This window comes from Balearica regulorum, chromosome 5, assembly GCF_011004875.1.
Source record: "Balearica regulorum gibbericeps isolate bBalReg1 chromosome 5, bBalReg1.pri, whole genome shotgun sequence".
Lineage (NCBI taxonomy): Eukaryota > Metazoa > Chordata > Aves > Gruiformes > Gruidae > Balearica > Balearica regulorum.
Window position 1 is genome coordinate 55611738 of NC_046188.1, and position 18694 is coordinate 55630431.

Consider the following 18694-nt stretch of genomic DNA (forward strand, 5'->3'; position numbering starts at 1 on the left):
AGTGGTTCCTGATTTGCAACGCCTTTTCTTTTAGCAAGAGCCCAGATGGCAATTTCTACTGCAAAAAACAAGCATTGAAGGGGTATTTCAATCAGTCTGAGGTTGTTTTTCCCCTCCTATTCAACATACCCAACATCCATCTTTTTGCTGATGTTTGCTTGTGGCTGATTAAGTTCAACCCCACCAATAACAATCCACACTGGAAGCTAAAAGTCACCCAAAACACACCTCACCACTGACCACCCTTTGCTTTACACTTGAATTCTCTCTGCACAATCCCAGCATTACAACTGTGGGCAGAAATGCATTTCCTTTACAGCAGCTTTGAAACAGCCTTCACAGTTTATCTTTACGCTTAATTCTCCGCAGCTGTCAGGGATGGTGGCAGGCACTGGCCACACGTGGGACCCCGCCGCAGCGCCCCAGCACCGCAGAAGCGTTTTGTCATTTCTGCTTTTCTCCTCCTAATCCCCTTTGCTGGCCACAATCCGACCAACGCCTCATGAAAAAACAGATGGCAGTAACCGATACGATCCGTAATTGTGGCCAGTTAATAGCAGAGGATAAGAGTGAGATGAGGACCAAGCGCTGGTGGCCAGCTGCTGCTGAGTTAACCCTTCCCAGCGCTGCCTCACCAGGGTTCAGCTGCTTACAAAATCCCAGGGATGAGTTATCCTTATTTCCAGTTCCCCCTCTCTGCTTTTCGCCATTTCATTCATTTCAGGGCTTTCGCGCCTATCAGAATAATGAATTTAAAGCCTGATTCTTTCCTTCCACCTTCCAGCCAAGGATCTCAACAGCCCCTGCCATTACTGAATTTCTTAGTAGAGCAGGTAACCCTCATTCCATTTAAATATGGGTCAAAGAGGAGGAAAGAAGTGACTTCTCCAAAAGCTTAGGACCAGATTTACACTTGTGTACACACAGCATAACCCAGTTTAAACAAAGTGGTTGCTCTGTGTTTCAATGAAAAAAATCAGTCCTCTAATATAAACAGAAATTCCTTATGCCAAGCTATGCCAGACTGAAAAATAAAAAACTGAAAAATAAACTTCAAAACAAAGCACGGTCATTTAATGCAAAAACAAACTCTATCCTAAAGCAAGTGATTGAGATATGGCAGCTTTATTTTCTAGTCATGTATTTCTACCCAATAAAAAGCAATACATCACTTCATGAGGTACTCATCATGCACTGCTCATGTTGTCAGCCTCTCACTCCAGCAAACACACCCAACTATTGCTAAAATTTATTCAAAACCCATCATGTCTCTCTCCCATTCAAACTCACAGATATTTTAAAGTTAAGGCTTTTGGGGGAAAAAAGAAGAAAAAAAATTACTCAACACAGAGCGGGAGCAAGATCCATTCACATAAAAATACCTTTTTTCAACTTTCTAAGAAGGAGGAATATCTAATTTTACATCAGAAGTATTTGGGAATTTGCAGTGTTACTGATCCAAATGGTATGAGCAGAAAAAGGTGAACTCAAATATAAACATTTTGGGGTTTTTTTCCTAAAAAAATGGTTTTAATAACTTGTTTTCCTTAACAGAAAGTTTAATTTTTTTTTAATCTAAACTGAGGGATTTTCCAAACTCTTAAAATCCTATGCAATCCCCCAGTTTTTCCATTCTTCACAAGATCTGCAAGAGCCTTAAGTTGCTATTGCAAAAGGATAGCACTAGCCACATTCAACAGGAAACCCTCCTATGTACAGCTCAGAATCAACACACACACCAGAGGCTTATGAATTTGGTATTCTAGTTAAAAATATTACTGTTAAAAAAAAGTAGAAGATATGGAGTAATTTCACCATATCAAATAATATGTCACTGTTTTAGCCTAAAAGCCTGTGGTTTATCAAATTATTCCACCTTTTTTAGCAAATGCAATTGAATCACCATTGTCTTACTTGTATGCAGTCCCTGAGCACTTGCACCTGTATTCCAGTAGCACCTTCCCAATCCCACACTGGCTAGTACACTACTGTAGGTGCGCCCCTGAGGTAGCCAATGCCCTTTTTGCAGTTATCTCAGCTCTGAATATACTTCAAACCAGAAAGGAATTAAAAAGTTCCCTTGCCCTCTACTATAAACACTAATAGATGAACCCCTTCATGTTCTCTCATACATTCTGTATCTCCCTACAAACAAGGGGCACTTGCTGTTCTTAAGCATCAAGAGTAAGTGAAACCCAAATGCTGAGCCATATGGCCTTTCCATTTGCCGTTCTCTGGCACATATAAGGCAGCTACAGTTTCCCATCTCAGCAATATTGCACGTAGGGTCATATCCTATCCTCTTATTATCAGCATTCAGAAAGAAAACAGGTCACAGTTTAATCACAAAAGATGCCATGTTACAGTATAAACTCACCACCAAAACAACTTCAGTAGATACAACAGTAAGAAGTCACAGGATCATGCTGTGCAGGTCAAATGCTGAACAACAACATAGCGCACACTACTGTAAAAAGCATCAACTACAATTTTATCCACTATGTACCTACTCTAATATTCCACCAAACATTTTCATTCACCTCATGGAGAAACCTCTGAGACTATATTTTAGGTATTTCAGCTTCTCCTGCTTAATACAAAATTCCTTGAGGGTGTCTCTACGTCATGTCTGCCTGGGAGGCAGAAATGTGATTTGTGCTAATGTAGACCTCTGTATGACATTTGGGCATCTTGTGTTAAGAGAGTCAAACAGACTCAAAGTTTACCTTGCACAACAAGTGGAACTGCAGAAATCTAAAACATTACACATGGGGCAACACATAATACAAATACAGAAGCAGTTCTGCATCTCTTAAGAGGTGTTCAACAAATGCAGCAGACTTGGGTAACTCAATTGTTCATCAATTGGTAAGAAATTGAAGGTGTGGCTGCATATACTATTTCCCCCTTAACCCTCTCCAGGCCACTCGGACTTCTGTAAAATGCAGCTTTTTCCTTGAGCTTAGTTAGAACAGCAGCAAGTTTGGCCTCTAGCTATTAATGGCATTCTTCTCTATTTTTACTTCTATGTCTTTGCAGACAAAAAAATATCTGTTTCAGAGAATTGGATTTTTCTTCTATTGATTAGAGAGATTTTCATTAATAATTTGAGAGTAAGTTCCCACTTGCATTGTGGTGGGTCCTCTGCAGCAACACAACAGAAAAAGTATCTCCTCAAAACTACTGAGCTAAATTCTGCAGCACCATACAGGTATTTCTTCTTCCCAATGACTACGGCTTGAACCGCACACAGCATGTGAAGATGTCGCCCAAGTACAGACTTTGGTGGGATTAAGCCAAGTATAAGACACACCAGCAACGGGAGAGCAATTGTCACTTGATGCTGTATAGTGCAGGGATTGTAATGATTATACATTTTCTAATCTTGCTTCCTTCTGGTGAAACAATAGATTTACTATGACTTTATAGCCACCGTATGTCAATCAGTTGGGTTTCCATCACCAGCATTCCTCCCTCACCACTGACACGTTGCTTCCACTTGGCTGTAAGCCCCGCACTAAACCCTTTCGTGCCATGGAGTTTGATTCAGGCAGGAGGAACAGCCCAGCTCACGTGCCCCTCTTGCAAGTGCAGAAGGCTGCGGTCAAACATCTTGTTTTTTCATTTGCTATAGACATTTGTTCTTGCAGCTGACCATGTGCAGGAGAATTTGCTCATGTTCCAGAAAAGGACAGCTGCACCACAAATTACCTTAAACCTCCTTGCTCCAGGGATTATCTGGGTACAGTGAAGTGTGTGTATCCTAGGGCAGGGGTCTTTTCTTACTATAAACAGAGTTATTAACCTCTTATTTACCAGAAGCATTTATAAACTCAGTAACGGAAACAGTCACTTCTTTCTGGTAATAATTTTTCTGGATGGTCCATCAGTCTAGACTCACAGGCTGACTTCCTTGACTACTACTTTTATAGTTTTCCCTCATGAATTATGGCTGCTACTAGCTACCTGTAATTAAGGGACAACACACCCCTCTCAGGGTTGTGGGCACGCAAGACTGTGGACTCTAGCCTCTCTTTGCCACACTCCCCTTTTTGGATTCGGCTATAGTAACCTCTCAGAGGTCTTCCACCACCCTTATTGAGAAATCTCCATAGAAATTATGCCAAGCATCAATCTTGGCTCTCAGCACGCTTAATCTTGGCATTTACAAGAGGAATTACAAGAGCAAAAGGAACATCATTAAAACCAAGACAATCCAAAGAAACATTTCCATCTCTAAATTTGTAAGCATCACTTCAGCAACACTACAACTACAAAAATAAATCTAAATGCAGGCAGCAAGCACTGTCATCAGCTGACTACTGTTCAGCATCCGGTGAGGAACCAGTCAAGGGACAGGCAAAGACAAAGCCATTGAAGCAGGTCCAATGAGACCACCAACTTTTCACACATCTAAGTAATAATGAAGACATAACTATATGCACCTTCAAGACATAACAGCATCCTGGCTATTTAAAATTCTTTTAGACTTCTATTTTTCTCCTTTTATGTTTTCCATTAATGCAAACATTTTCAATGTAAAGAGGCTTTTTACATATGCTTCATGTAAAAATGTTTAACCTCCCCCTGGCTGAGATCAGTGTACTACCTCTTAAATCCTGCTCTAAAACCAATACCTGCACTTTGACACTGCAGCAAGTTCTCTGCTACTGCAAATAACCTCAGAGAAGCCCTATCTATTTCCAGCAACAGAGGTCTTGACTCACTCCCCTCAAAGTTCTCCTCTCTATTTAAAGCATCACAATAGATGAGAGGTTCACATATTTAACACACACAAACACACTTGTTTTATGGAACATCTATCTGCAAGTAATGAAGATAAAAGAAGAATGAAAAAATAGAAAATGAGCTTAACAGGACCCCTCAGAGTTCTCTGTTTTAACATCAACATTGCAAACATTTGTGCAACTAAAAACGTGCCTTCAGTCTAACTTCAAATACGACTCAAGTGGAAGTTTCATGCATTCTCCAACTCTTCCTTTGCAACTGGATGCCAATTAAGAAGTTTGGAAATAGATGTCAATCAAAAACCTGGACCATAAGAGATATGTGCAAATAGAAAAATACCAAAAATCACTGTGACCAATAACTGTTTCCTCAAAATAATTTTTAAGGGTTACTACTTTGTTAGGCACAGCTGTCCAGCTGCCACAGTGCTCCAGTAGACATGCCATTCAGCATATTTAATAGGCCTGATGGCAGTATACTCTCATCGCTAGCAGTTAACTAGCTACCTTGTGGCTTCAGCACATAGCTTAGGACTAGACAAGGTGCAGCACTACCTTTCACTGTGGTTCCCAGGTACTAAACCAATTTGCATCAGGCAAGATACCCACCAAAATGGCAGAAGGCACCATGAACCCAGAGGCCCTGATCCCATGTGCCAGTGCTGGCTTGATGGCAATTCTCAAAATTTTAACAGTTTTCCCCCAAGCTGATCCAAAATTAAGTCTTTCAAAATTTCTACAAGCTGTAAAATTGAACATAAGTTCGTATTTGAGGCATCCCTCTTAGTGTGCACGTTAGTAAGTCAGATTGTTTTTTTTAAGACTCCCCTTTCTCATGTGTAGGTCCAGAAACAAATACAGGATGTATTTAGGGAGACATTTTTTATGTACAGAAAAAAACACCAGCAATATTCTCAAACTTGGAAATTAGATTCTAGCTGTCAGGGCAAAAACTAACAACAGGGAGGTTTTGTTTGTTTTTTAAAAAAGGTATTCAGCTTCTTACCAATGGAAAAAGCCCTCTAAAGCTGTTTTCAACATTCTTAATCATAAGCTGCCCTGATAAGAGTACTGTGACCCTCCACATTCAATGGCATGATGTGATTTGGCAATACATCGGCTGTTATGTCTACAGCCAAACACTTCCTAGATCCAGCTAATTTTTAGGCCACCCTTCATTCACAATACTTGGTAGCAACAACTTTGAGCTATTTACATGTATCTCATAGTTTCAAGACCTTATCTAATAAAAGTAAGGTTATCACCACATAATAATTTATCAAAGCTTTTGCAAGTACAAGCTGTAGCATCTTTCTAAGAAGTGTTTCCATTTGTTCCAAAACTTTTACTCCAATTCCAAGTAGCATTATCACTGTGATGCTTTTATCTAGGATGTATATTGTATTACACTTCTAGAAGTCAAGGGTTAGATATTGCTGGGAAAACTATGCAACACAAATTCCTGAAGTGTACTGGCAGCCCACAGCCGCATCAAGACCAGTCTAAAAATAAGTCAATTTGCTCTGGTCCAGAAAGCAAAGTACCAACACCAGCTCCTTGAAACAATCTTCCTGCCACTGTTACCAAACAAGCCAGAATCACTGTCTGTCAAAGAAAGAAATCCTGGAAGGAAGCACAAACGACTGCTCTTTTTTACAGTAGTTATTAGCCTCAAGGCATATTTGAAAATAAAATCTCAAATGGTTCCTCTGAAATTAGATTCTCAGCCTGTTTTCATTTTATCACACAGTCCTCCCTCTCAGCATCCGAGGCTGTAGTCTACATGTAAATCTCAGTCTTACAAGATCATAAAAAACCAATCTGTCAACCAAAGAGAAAATAGACTTTTTTTTTTTTTAGAGACACCAAGAAATGAACACATTTGTACTAGTATTCTTCACATATTCATATAAGCTAGAGAAAAATCTCCAAGTTTCTCATCACTGCCTTCCACTACAGCATTTAGAGGAAAAAGTCCAAGACTCCAGGAGCTGCCAGCTCTGCTAGCATTTCTCTTGAACAGTTACTTCTTTTACTGGCAAGTATGGAACACTGGTATCTTCTGACCTGGTGCACGTGTACCCACTACCCTTACCAGAACTGCTAACTCCTTTCTTCTACCAGCAGAGCAGAACACATCTGCAAGCAGATCAAGCTGTATCCTTTTCCAGCTTTTACATTTTAAACCTTTTTGTCCTCAGTGAAGTTTCATTGGTCTAACATGGACCAACCACTGTTTGTTCACCAAAAAAGACTAATCCTTACTGATGTAGTACAAACCACCACCTGGGGACAGGGAGGAGACTATCTGCAACTTGGCAATCCTTTCCTGGTGGATGGGACAATTAAGAAAAAAGTAGTATCTTATACAATAATGGATACATTTGAACTGGAATCAGTAGGGACACCCAAAGTGTAATTCGTACCATATGTTTTCAGACTAAATTTTTCTGAATTCTGCACTTATAAAAAGATATAGTTCCCCCAGCGCTAGAAATACTCATTGATCAGTCCACAGTTTTCCACAAGCCTGTGTGCTAGAAAAAACATGCATCTCAGGAAACAATATCATGTAGTTCTGTCAGCTAGAACACATGAAAGCATACTCTCAGTTTTCCCTGTCCTTCTGCACAAGAAAGGGTTCCCCGAACACCTGGCACAGACTCCCCTTTCCAGACATCTGTTTTCTTATGGGGTCCCAAAAGCAGGGAGACAGCCAGAATGTCCGCCTGCTCCTGCAGGATGGGAAAAGACTGTATTTCAGCAGGGAATACAGAATTTCCTCCACTTGACCGAAAGGGAGATGAGAGCTCAGCAGCTGCACCTGACTGAGACTGGAAACCTAATGGGAAAGGTTTGGCTTCCTCAAAGTCTTGTGGGGTGAGGAAGAGGAAGGAGATTGAGATTAATTTTATTTTTTTCTTAGACACTTCAGAGGTAAGAAGAAAACAGCTGTTCAACTGTGATGCCAAAGAGCCTGAAGTTAACACTTCAGGTGCATTTATTTCATTAATAGGCAGTTTCATATTTAGGGAGCACAAGCTATAGGATGTATATTGAATTTTATTCCCAGAAAGGGGTCACAGAGCATCAGAATGTTTATGACCTGCACAGACAGCTCTGGTGGAAAGCAGTGGTAGATGCTCTTCACATGTGCACCCACAGGGAACAGAGCCTCTGCTGTGTCTCCCACACTCTAACTGGGGCAGCCAATTCACCCTTCTGATTTCCCTGTGGTTATAGCATCTGTGTGATGCAGAAAAGGGGGGACTTATCACTTCCAGAAAAGTCATTTGAAGACAGCCTGAAACAAATCCTAAGGTCCATTCTGAAACATTCACCTTTCAAGATGCAGTCACACTACTACTCTGAGCATTAGTCAGGATCTTCTTAACTACAGGACCTCTGTGATGCTGCCAGGCTGTTCGATGACAACAGGCCATCTCAAACTTTCACAGCACATTTCAACAAGACAGATCAACTGAGGCTTCTTTTCCACCGCTTTCACAGAGTTAAACAAATCAAAGCCCACACTTCCATAGTATTAATTACATTGTTTTATATTAAAACAATAAAATATACCTCACTTGCTTTTTATGGCCTTTCAGTCTTACTTCACATTCATTAAGGAAAGAAGGTAACATTACTGAACTGAGTGCAGTTTTTACACAAATAAGGAACAAAACCATCTCAACTTGGATGCCTTTTCACCTACAGATATCAAAGTGCAAGGGAGTTCTAAAGCATCCTTATTTTTCATGTGACAAACAAAATGACAGTCAAGCATCAGAAAAGGTACAGAGAGTAGACTATGGTTTTCCTGGCATCTCATGTCAGGCTCCACATTGTCCGGTGACTGACCAACTACAAAGCACTTGAAACCACAACAGATATTCCTATCTAAATAGCATCTCTTGGATTTATCTCCTTGCCATCATTAGGTCTAAAAACAAAGATCCATCTTTAAGTGTCTAGACTCTCTGAAGAAGAGAAGAAAAAAACAGAATAGGCCTGAAAGAGTTAAAGAGTTTATTGTGCCTTTTTTTTTTTTTTTTTTTTTTTTTTTTTTACACACTTTAAGAGATCATCTTTCAACAATGGCAGTAAAATCAGCATGTAGCCTTAATTTTCTATGGTTGAACCTTGAACGTGAATCATTATATTACAATGTACTTATTGATTTCAACAGGAAGAGGATTAAGCCCAGAAAATCAGGTTAGGAACCTGAAACTAGACTGAGGAAAATGGAATTTTTCTGGTACTAAAACCCTCTTATGTTATGTAAAATACATTAGAATTTTAAATATGAGATTTGGCCATTTGGAAAAATATTCTTAACATCTAGAAACCTAGCAGAGATCTGACAAGATCAGTGAAGTGAAAATCTGATTAGTAACCAGTGCTTTGAATAAAACCCCTATTACTACACATATTATACACTAATATCTGTTTTTACCTATTTGCACAGACATATATAAAGTTAAAGATATTTTAATGGAATATTCAACAGGCATGAAGAGAAAACATGTGACCACTGAGTGCTGTCTGTTAGCCACCAGTACCACATCACCGCATTTCCATTGTGTGCATATATATTATATAATATATACACAAAGAACGTACAAGTACTTCAGTACAACCAGAACATAAAATAAGTGAAATAATTTTCAGTTACCTGTTTATTGGAAGTACCAGGCTGACTTAGCCACAGGTGCTGGTCCTTGCTCCTGCTCCTCCTTCCCACTACCACTTAAACTGCTGGAGAGCAAGTAACACCTTTCAACTGCACAGCCATTAACACTCTGTGCATAATTATTATTATTTGCTAGAGCTGGTGGCAGCACCCCCTAAAATAATTTACCCAGAACCCTCCCCTGTAAAAATCCCAATTTTTGAAGTTTACAGTTTTGACAAGCACATAATTTGGACAGAAGTTTTCTGTAATGGACATAATTCCTCTCTAAGTTTACTATGTGTGCTGTTGAAGATAAAGCCGAAACAGTTATTTACTTGTCCCTATAATTAAAAGAAATACATATGTCTGTGGAGTTATTTGCCTGGGAGTTTCTAGTACTTGCAGGCTTTTGAACAGAAACATGGCAAGGACCAGTCTGAGCACAAAGATGGTTCCTTTAAGCTGTAAAAATTCACTTAGTTTGCCCAGATATAGTTGTTCCACCACACCCCAGTTCAGGAAATCCCAGCTCAGCCACACTCCACCATCCTGTACCTCATACATGCCAGCTGGACCTTGGAAAAATACAATATACCTGAGTGGAAGAAGAGGGAGAGAGGGAGTTTTGGGGCAGGCAGAAGCAGAGAAAGCTGACAGCAACAAGGCAGTCTGCTCTAATTATCTGGGGCTTTTTCATTGCTATCTGTATTGCCACAGCTTTCAGACAATCCATAAAGGGGATTAAATTAAAAAAAGTTTAAAAGAAAAAGTAAACCCTTTTTTTTCACATGTGTATATGATGCCCTAACGTTTCACTCTGCCTTGTCTGGGCTTTTCTAACCTCTGCTGCCAGTGGCAGTCCAGCCAACTGGGGATGGTTTAAGCAGACCTGCGGCTTGCAGCAAGAGAACTGGGAAGCTGCTTAAATGCTGGCACAGGCAGTCCCAGACACCTTTCATTCAAATTATTTGGAAGAAATTTTGACCAAATTCCACATCCAACAAACATTTCTTACAATTTCTTTTTCTTACAACAAAAGGATGTTCTTATACAGAGAATAGCAGTATCTGATTTTAAAAAGTATGCTGCAGACATCAACTACTTTAAACTTCAAATGACCAGGTAACAAAACCAGGCTCTGTAAGCAGTGAGCAAGTCACATACTTCAGTGAGTAAGCACACAATGCATTGAAATATCCAACTTTCCTACTTATTACAAAACACTTAAATCAGACTTAGCTGTGTCAGAGAAGAGGGGAAATTAATTTGTTAAACTTTTACAGGAGGCCAGAGATGCTAGTACCACAGGAGTGACTGCACCCATGTGTTACCATCTCATTTCTATTTGAAGTCATTTTGGGCAAACATAGAAGCCTGATAAAAATATTTTGGTCTGCAAGGTGGCTTGAACTAGAACATGGAAATACTGGAAGTGACAAACCTACATCAAGCAAAAGAAAAAACCCACAGCAAGAATGGGAAATTAATCCAAACTCACAATCACAAGGCATGTTTATCCCCCACCCTTCTCCCTCCCCCATAGCCCCCTGCTACCTGCACACTGGTAGCATTTGCTACCATTGGTGCTTCCATTTGCCCTCAGTGGGTCATAAGCTCTTCTTTGTCATCACTGTGACTTGTGTCCAGCTAACTGGCTCTCTACCAGCCCTCACATGAGGGTAGAAAAAATTCTATTCAATTCCACTCCAGCAGTGCTTCACTGAAGCTACAAACCAGGCAAAATAGACCTATAGGATACATACTGCATTAACAAACACACAAGGGGGGATGGTGCAAGCCCAGAGAAAGCAACGCTACTGGACTACTCCAAGTCACAAGACAAAAGGAAGAATTCTTGTTAAGCTGCAAATCTTATAAGAGACCAGATGGCATGAAGTTGTTTAGGGTAAATTGCAGTCTAAGGTAAATCTGGACAAATGCTTTAATTCTGTTTTTAATCATTCCATTGTTAATGGAGCTAATTTCATGGTCACTTGGGAATAAGCCCTTTGCACTGAATTCTAAAGTAAAAAATTGCTTTATAGAAATAAGCAAGCACTTCCACTAACCACTTCCACCAAGTAGGTAAGTCTTTCCAAAGTTAACAACATAACTAAACTAAACCACAATTTTCTTCAAATTTTGTCTCTCCAAGTGTAACATGACATGTTTCCAAAGCCCTATGGCACCATGTCTCTCTTGGAAGCTGACACAGAGCAGTGCTGGAGGAACATCAGAGGAAGCAAGGCCATGAGCACTCCAGCACCCAGCACCTCTGTGCTACTTTCAACATGCTCAGAACAGAGTAGGGAAGTGAGCATGGATTAGGACTGTTGACACCCAACTTTGGACACATACTATCAAGCCTGGTGCAGAGAGTAGAATATTTGAGCTCCACAAAGGTCACAGCTTGTCTTTAAGCACAACTAGCACACGCTACCTACCAGCGGCATGGCTTCCACTTGAGGTAAAAGAAGGCAATAACAGAGTTTGCCACCAATTACTCAGTCATGCACGAAGTGGAGTATCTGAAAAAATGTTGCTGTATTCTGGAAACATACTGCTCTTATTTGATATTGCTGTATAAGCATCAAACTATTTTGCTTTAAAAGCCATGGTAAATTTATGAATGAAACTGTGCAAGAGGGATTTAATAAGAGATCCATAGCAAGTGTTCAGTGGTCTGGACGTTGCCTGCCACCAGGGTAGCATGAAATCATTTGATAATTAGACCATGGCCGTGCAGGATTAGCATACCATAAAAATATAGGGCTGCATTATTTTTATTTATATAACAGATGGATGTTTTAAAAGTCATGCATTTTTAATGAATGCAACGTCACACACCAGCGTTGACAGAAGACTTAGAAGTGCTACAATATGGCCAAACGAAAAGCTTAAAAATGCTACCTTCCCTCCCTCTCCCTTCCCCTCTGGCCATGGATCCGAGAAACAAGTGTGCAATAGTGCATTGAATTTCTTGCCAGAGATTAGCTCAAGTACAGTATTCATAGGGCACTAGGTTATATTTTCTTTCATTTAATGTCCCTTGTAAGTAGTTACAAGACTCCCATTACCAGAGCTATCTGAAGGTTCCATACTCCTCCCCTCTAACCCCACAACACACAGTAAGAAAGGAGCAACTAGTACTAAAAGATATGGTAAAGTGCTAAAACTAGGTTTTTAAAGCACAGCAATGTTTGCAAAATTGTCTATTAAAATACAGGTTTGCAGAATATTTTTTCTTATTTAAAAAATACAGGAGAGAGACCTGGTAATGAAGTACGAGTTCCTGATACTGTAAAGAACATCACAGAAATCACATCCTTGCATTAACTGTGATCTACAAGTCTGTTTTGGTGGGCAGTGCAAAGCTTCACAGTCAAGCTATAACAGAAAGTGAACTTTGCGGTCCCATACAGCCGCTACATCTCCATCACTGCCTACAGACAAGCCCCAAACAGCAACCCTGAGAAAGCACAGACGCATCCAGATCCAAGTAATTCGCAGAGCCAGAACTCTTCACCAAAAATCCCACAGGCATTTGCTAGGGAATACAGCAGCAGTTTTCAGCCCCTGCCTATTTAGCTTGCTCTGACCTTATTCTTGCATCACTAGCAAAACACATGGGCAGCAGGGCTAGGTACACCTGGCAAACCTATGTTAATACTAAACCAAGGGCTGCATTCAAGCCCATTGCCATCAGCATAACCAGAGAATGTAATTTTTCTTCCATTATTAAGGGAGAGGATTTTTTCCCTCCTCCTCTAACACCAAAACTCATAATAAGCCCCTTAAATACTGATTCCCACTTCCCCCTGTATAACAACTCCATGAGAATTGGGCTTGCCAGTCCAATTTGAAGAGATAAACTCCTAAATGTTTTCCTCAAAATCTCATTCCTCATCCCCTTTCTCCCTCCTCTTCCAGAGAGGAAGAGGAAAGGATGAGGGTCAGGAATCCAAGATACTGTTATTCCAACAAAATATTTGAAAATATGGAGGTCGCCAGAAAACCATTTTCAGCATTTTAGGGACTTTAAGCAATAAAGTTGGTGTTTTGAGGGGTTTTGGTTTTTTTCCTCTCTTCCCCATTTAAAGTTATCCCAAGCAGATGTAATAGGCATTTATTTTTTAAGCCAGCCCTCTTGTTAGTTTTCTTCTAAAAAGTTTTTACATGGAGCATTTGGCATTCCAGGAAATAGTATAAGCAAGAGTGCAATACAAACTTGTCCTCCTTCTCCACAAGGTTGGCCTCAGGTGGTACTATTGCAATCTTGTCAGACTAGCAGCAGAAAAATGCTTTTAAACAACCACCTTCAGGTATAGCACTGGGAGAGGCCACAGGTATTTCCAGGTGTAAAGCCTGAAACAAGTACAGGTGAGGGGAAGCTATTTACCAAACTGAGCTTAAACACTGCATCAGCAAAATCCAGCACGCTCTAGCTGCCTGCACACAACAAGGCCTTAAAGAGGGTTATGGTGAACCTATGTGTAACAATAAATGGTACCAAAAGCCAGGGCCTATTCCTCTCCTGTAAACTGAAAACCACCATAACTGTGAAGTCATGACAGCATCCAATTGGCCTGTCAAATTAATTATGAGCAAATATCATTTCAAGTTTTTATTATTCATAAGAGATGGGAGACGTTGCTATTATAGTTGGCTAGCCTGTTGGTGTATTTGCCTAAAAACACAACTTTCACATGCAAAATTATAAATCATCTTTTTTATTCCAAAACCACTTAATCTAAACCCTCTCCCTTCTTGCAATTTCCTTGGGAGCAAGAGGTTGGAAAGAGAATGCTGGGCTATACAAGCTACCAGTCCAATAGAAAATGATGATCTTCACGTGCTACTGACCTAGTTATCTAGTACTCTCTAATAATTCCAGCAATATTTAACAATAATGCTTTGCTTTAGTGATTAATCATCATACAGCTAACTTTTAACACTCACCAAAATAGCTTTGCTTGGGCAGGGTGAGGTCCTTTGGGGTAGGGGGGAAGGAAATATAGCAGCTATCTTCTCCTGATACAAAATGGAGGAGCACATTATTAGTGATGCTCTCATTGTTTGTTGGTTTAAAAAAAACCAACACAACAAATCCCACACAAAAAAAACCCACACCACCAACTCCCCCTCCCACCCCAAACCCACCAACCACCAGAGAACACCACCCTGCATACAGCCAGGTTAGAGATCAGGCCTATTTGGCACCTTGATGTCCATATCTCAGGTGGTCCTTCTCTGTTTTCTGCCCCCTGTTTAGGAAAATAAGAATATCAACACGGAGCTCAATAGGGAATATGGTCCAGAAAAGACAGGGGATTAAGAAGAGAGATCAAGAACAAGCATGCTCTTGACAGCAGGCATTACTCAAGCATGAAGTATCAAAGGCAGAATAGCTGAAGATCAGACTACTGCATTATTAATGAAAAAGAAATTTTATTAAAGTCCTCTGGTATAGTTTTTTTTTTCTTTCCAGTCTTCTACTACACACAGCACATACTGGACAAATCTCACATATCCAATTCATGGACTAACATCAGTCTTGAGAGAAAACAAACACCGTATCTGATGGCCCTTTCAAGTACATAACTCAGGTCAGAATCTGCTCCTGGGCAATCACATAAAAAAAAAAATCAAACAGTCAGGAAAGGCCTGTGTATTGAAAAGCCTCTCTACTGCCTCAAATTCCACTCCAGACACTCTAAAAAGCTAAAGCACAAAGGTATCTCATAGGTGGGTTTCATAAACTTTCTGAATACACATTAAAAATCTTGGAAGTCAAAAGCTTAGAAAGCAAGCTCACAAATCACTCGCAAGACTCAAGCCTACATCTACACAATAAAAAGTCCATAAAACAGAAGTACTTTAAAATTCACTCACCTTACAGATCCTTTCCAGCTAATATAACATCTTGTCATGGCAATAAATGCATTGCATCTTCCCAAATTCAACTGCGCTTTTTGATCTTGAAGATTCAGCTGATAACTTTTTTTTAACTCTAGAGATACAGGGATAGTTTAGGAATAGCTCCCATATGAAATGAGCATACTTTAAGACATACAGAAAAAACTGTACAAGATAAATTACATTACATTCAGCTTCATGCAAACCAAATATTACTGTTCATCACCTCATATGAGAAGATCAGGTAAGATATGCCATATACACTATCACAGTGGCTGACTTTTGAGTCTGTCCAGATATCTTTAACCATTAAGGATGAATTTCATTCCAACTAATTTGACAATGTAAAAATGAGGTTCTTAACCATGTCTTGCCATCCAGGTTCTCTCTACAGTGAAAGGAAAGATGATACATCTGCAGGATGATTCACCACATCAATCTTAGTTTAGGATGGGATGAGTCACTCTCTGGATGCACCTTTCTTCAGTGATGGATGGAGCCTAGACACTTGAGTTAGTCCAGATATCTATGTTTTAAACAGCCAAAGTGAGTTGACATGATCAAAGCCTTGGTCAGAAGTCAGAAAACAGAAAAGCAGAACTGAGGGAATGGCAGTCTGTCAGTTCTAAAGAGGTTAGATGTCTTCTTCACAGTGAGAGGGGATTTTTCCAAATAAATCACCATCTGCATAGCAGCTGTGACCTCATTTTAATTATTCATGGCTAGCCACTTACATTGGGGAAAAGATGATGGTGCAGGCAGAGATAAGAGCAAGAATGAAATTTTTTGAATGGTTTTGGTCTGACTTCATAGGCTACATACTTGAGAGGCTATGTGAGGAGATGCAAGTTACTTAACTTGTGACTAATAGTTTGCATTAAACTGCGGACCAACAGATGCCAATATTTCAGATTAATTTACCAAACCACCAGGCAGCACTATCACTAATTAGAGGAAACATTACTCAGGAGGTTGTTATCCTGAGGCCAGATCATATACTAATAACCCAGACAGTGAGAGCTGAGATAGCACAATTGATATAATTACATTTCTTTTTAAAGGCCTTTTTTAATGGCTAATATCCATCATACTCAAGGCTCCAGCTGCCAAATCATTTATATTTTCCTGTGAATCATAGCTGGGTAGGCTTGCTCAAGGTAATGCAAGTGAAGTGGCTGTTTAAAGGAGGTAACAATGAGCAATCAGCACCCTAACAAACAAGGTTTCCATACTTAAATCACTAAATATTTTATTCAAAGAATGAAAACAATCCAGCATTGAAAAGATTTTAAATCCTAGTTTTAACAAAACACAAACCTAGGAAGTTTCTGTACCTACATTAGGACTCACTTTTGTGGAGAAATTCCACATATGCAGACACATGTGAGGAAAGCATGGCCCTCAGAGGTGGGGCAGTTTTGTGACTTGTGAAAAAATATCTAAGAGGTCTCAGCCTCAAGAAAGTCAGAGTTTCACCCCCACAGCATTTTCATTCACATTAAACAAAAGTCAAACAAAAGGTTATTTACTATGATGGCAGAGATCAATAAGAAAACTAGTCCTGCTCACTTTCATCATATACCTATTTTCTTCCCCTTGACCCCCCAAATTACTCAGTCTTTCACCTACCTTCTGAAGAGAGTTTTTCAGAATTTAGATTTGGTTTCTTTCACTCAGGATAAACAACTTCACAACTCACCGAGCCCTGCACAGCAGCAGTCACAAGATGTCTGCCAGAAGAGCACCAACAGTATTCATTTGCTCAGAGGAATCACCCTAGTACCATTTTTGAATTTATACTATTCAGCCTCTAGAATTCCATTTCTGCAGATAGCCTTGAAGCCAACAAAAGACAAGAAAACTAGAGGACATTAGTAGCTGTGTTTTCCCCTAACAATCACCAGTTTCAGATTTACAGAAGTGAGGCAGGTCTGCTCTCTAGCCACCTCTCACAGCAGAGCCTGAGGAACTAATTCAATGTGGTTGTACAAGCACAAAGGCTTCCACCGCTACCAGCATTTTTATTCACTTGCCACTTTCACCACCCAGAAAACAGCTTTTACAGAATAAAAGATTAACCTTTTCAAATCTTTCTCACAGCCACACTGAGACAAGCACGATGGAAGGGATAAAGATCTCTGCCACAGCCTCCAAAGACCACATACCTCCTTATCCTTCATTTTACAGCCCATAGACTCCACATCAACAGACCAGTCCTCACTTCTAAAATAAGTGGCTACTTCAAGAGAACAGCACTCACCACCCACTCATGCTGCCCCTCCACACTGTTTTTATCCCCCCCAGAGACCCAGCCCCTGCACACCACCTCCACCCTTATCACACCCCAAACAGGCCTCAGCTGGTGCACACTGGCTTTTAGCTGGGGGAGGGGCTCACCCAGCCAGCTGAGGTGGCTCTCCAAAAGACTACCCAGTATCTGCTGGATAGGTGCCTTTGTTACTTCTCTTGGACTTCTAAAACCTTTTTTTTTTTTCTTTCCCCATTTAGGTCCCTCAGAAACACTGTTCTACAAAATATTGCAAGAAATCTTGATTGAAGTCAGTGAAGGATCCAGTCACAGTTTTGTCTCTGAACCATGCGCAGTGAGCTGCTGCAAAAGGAACAGCCTTAACACTGGAGCATGTCGTGGCAGCAATGCTTTTTGAAAGCAAGTTTCCCTCCAGTGACTTGTTTTGTGTGCTGAGTGCAGGATTTAACTTTCGCCACTATGAGAACGTAACATAAAGGCTCCAGTATTTCATTAGCTCCAAGTGCACATAAGTCTTTAAAGGTAATAAAGACACAAATAAGGTTGTGATAGTAAAATGCGTGTATTCTAAAGACCATAGCTTTCATGCTCTATACCCTTTGTATTACACCTATATAATTAAGCAAAAGACAACTTTTGAGTAAAAAGAAAGTAAAGTTGTTTGAGGACTCAGATATTGTTGTATTGTTGCAATCCCAGTACTTCTTGCATGGGAGGGCCAGATGAAACCCACGGCTCGTTGACATCCCTTTGGTTTCCAAAGACATGGAAGTACAAATAAGGCAAAATCTTTTTCCAGCTGAGCTGCTTTGTGCAAACACAGTGTAAGGTAAATACACGGTAAGGGCCTGGGTTTCTTTGAACTAACCACAGACAGGCTAAGCATGCGTGAAGGAATTTAACACGGAGGCAGGGATAAAAGTAGCTTCCCCCTGTCAAGCCATAGGCAGTTTGGATCTTTCCTCTTGTTTCTCTCAACATAAGCCTAATGTTTACAAAATCAGAAGAAAGGACTTAACACAATGTTTTATTATTTTAGTCCTGAAGTACAGGGAGCAGCAGTATTTGATTATGGTTACTAGATAC

The 18694-nt window shown here is 40.1% G+C and overlaps 1 long non-coding RNA gene across 1 annotated transcript in view; it reads left to right on the forward strand.

Annotated features, from left to right (window-relative positions):
* The window catches only part of LOC142602092 (uncharacterized), a 116725-nt gene extending 98610 nt beyond the window's left edge, over positions 1–18115 (forward strand). Inside the window, exon 6 of the long non-coding RNA XR_012835770.1 lies at positions 17848–18115. This is a non-coding gene — a long non-coding RNA (uncharacterized LOC142602092). The remainder of the gene's footprint in view (positions 1–17847) is intronic.
* Positions 18116–18694: the final 579 nt, after the last annotated feature.